This window comes from Alligator sinensis, unplaced genomic scaffold (assembly GCF_000455745.1).
Source record: "Alligator sinensis unplaced genomic scaffold, ASM45574v1 scaffold842_1, whole genome shotgun sequence".
Taxonomy (NCBI): Eukaryota; Metazoa; Chordata; order Crocodylia; family Alligatoridae; genus Alligator; species Alligator sinensis.
In genome coordinates, this window is record NW_005842295.1 from 258,840 (window position 1) to 261,442 (window position 2,603).

Genomic DNA, 2,603 nt, shown 5'->3' on the forward strand with positions numbered 1-2,603 from the left:
CTGAGTCCCGGTTTAGAGGGAACAGACCAAATTAGGAGAAGGCCCAGAAAGCTACATGGATATGTGACCACAGAGAGAGACCAACCAGAGATAGCCATGGATCAAGAGTCATCAAGAGTCACGAGGAGGGAAGGAGAATACAAAATCAGAGACTTGAGAGTAACAAAGGGTCCCTCCCCATCCCCCCTTGTCATCCCTCCTCCTTCCCATCCTTCTCCCTGAGATGGGTCTCCATCTCCATCCCCCAGGAAGGCTCCCTGAGGCCACCATGGACAGAGGGCACACCATTAGCCTGTCTCATCCACTCCACTGGAGGGGGGGTGTGGGCCTTGGCATCCCACCTACAGGTTGCTGATATGTTGACATCTGACAGCTAAGAAAGAGTCTCAGGGTGAAGACTGTGTTCTGGCCAGATGTATTTTGACTCTGATGCCAGCCCTAGGATTTTTAGATGTATAGGAATTGCTTGATTGTTTGTATTGCTTTTTTCTGTTATCACTGTATATCAATAATTTTTCTTATTATTGAATGGAAAGGTTGTGGTTAGTCTGAGGGTGAGTCCCCCCCCACCCCTGGAACAAGGCCTCTGAGTCCTAAATCCAGAGCCAACAGCAACCCAGCTTCCGGTTTGATGTTGTGCAGACTGCAGCTTACAGGTTCCTTCCAGTGTCAGTCAGGTTGGAACAAGGCCTCTGGGTCCTAAATCCAGGGTCAACAGTTGGCTCCTAACATGGGACTCGAGATGCTGACTCAGGAACTGGGACCAGGTCTGGAAACCTGGGACTGGAACTTGAGGGCAGTGACCTGACTGATCATGGAATTTGTTGATAAGAGTGACACTTTCTAGAGAGGTATGCTAAGACTTGTAGTAGAGATAGAGCTGTATGGTAACTGTAACTAGGGTGGTAAGTACCTGTGTAAGGAAGTGTTGTGCAGGAGAAAGTTTTGTTTGCCTAGGTCAGGCAGAGTAGTGGATTTGGGTATGTGCTGTGGTCCTATTGTGTTTGCAGTAAGAAGCTGGGAGAGAGCAGAGAAAGTCATCCATCTCCACTGGAGAAACTGTGTGAATGAACAGGGACTCTAAGGTTCTTGTGAAGGGTTGCAGTCTTCTGTGTGGATGGTTACAAGGGCAGTGTTCTGTGTTTGCTGTGGAGTCTGTAAGGTGGAATTTATACATGCAGGTTATGGCAAGGCCAAGTGTTATCCAGGCAGTGTAGCTTCAGAGAGATCAGAGACAGAGGGATGTGAGACAGATACTTTGGGATCCTGTGTGCCCTGGAGAATAGAGGCAGAGTGGCACAGGGAGAGACAAAGTATGTTACTGGACACCTGCTCAAGCAGAGAATTTGTGATTGGAAGTGAAGGGGAAACTTTGCTCTCCCCCCTCTCCAGGAATAGTAAGACAGGAGTGTGTAACAGCTTGTTTTGAGAAATACCAGTGTACAGATTTATAAACAGAGATCAGTGCCAAGAGCTGCTGGGTGCGGGGAAGAGATTGTGAGTCAGAGGAAGCCTTATCGGTGCCTTTTTTTCCCCCTTTGCAAGATGCCTGCTTTTCGCCTGCTCCTTCACAGACCCATAGTTTTAAGGCTCGGGGGAGCTTTCCTGAGAGGATTGTGTGTAGTGTGTAATTTGTGACCCTCAATTTTTGGGGAGGTGGGCTTTCTTAGTCCTGGAACAGAGCTTGCTGAATTGTGTGTGTGTGTTATAAGAACTGACAGGCTGTGTGGGGAAAAGACAGAGATCGTTTTTGGTTTTTAGAAAGCAAGGCCAGCAGAGATGGTAAAGTGTCTAGAAAGAGAGATCTGCTGGAGAAAGTATTGCCATAAGAGTTAAGAGAGACTCCAGAGAGACCTGCTACAGTGAAAGTGCTTTGAAGGGGTCGAAGAACAGACCTGCAGAGCCCAAAGAGAGGAATTGAGAGTGGGTGCTAAAAAGCAGAGTTCAGCCGAAGTTTGTGAAAGCGTGAGAAGCCAGGGACTCTCAGTCTGAAAGGTGTGTGAGGAAGAGTTAGTGACTTGGACTCAGGAGGGGTCAGGTCAGGAGAGAGTGGACTGAATGGGTCCAGAGGCTCAGAGTGGAGCCAAGAGAGAGAGAGGGAGATCTGATGAGGGGTCTGCAGGGCCTTAGAAGATCAAGTGATCTGGTAGCCCAGAGAAGGGGCAAAGAGAGAAGACTACTGTTAAAGCTTCCAGAACCAGGAGCCTGAGATCTCAGCTGGCCTCAGTAGGGTGGCCATTGTGCGGGCCGGGAGCGACCCGAGCCCTTTTCCGTGCTGCACGCGGGCTGTGGCCAGCAGCCCGGGCACGCCGGGTTGGAGAGGGAAGGCCGTCGAGCTGGAATTAGGCACAAACGCGTATCGGTAGTTTTAAAGATTGTTTACTTACACCGAGATGGCAGTGGTGTAGGCTGGAAAACTTGATTGAGTTGCAGTTACAGACAGAAAAGAAAAGAAAACTCGAACCTGCAGGGCACGAGGGTACGTCGCAAAGGGTTCCGGCGACGGGAAGATGAAAAATACGAGGGTACGTCGCAAAGGGTTTCGGCGACGGGAAAATAAACCTGCAGGACTCGAACCCGGGTAGAAGAGCTCTGGAGTCGTC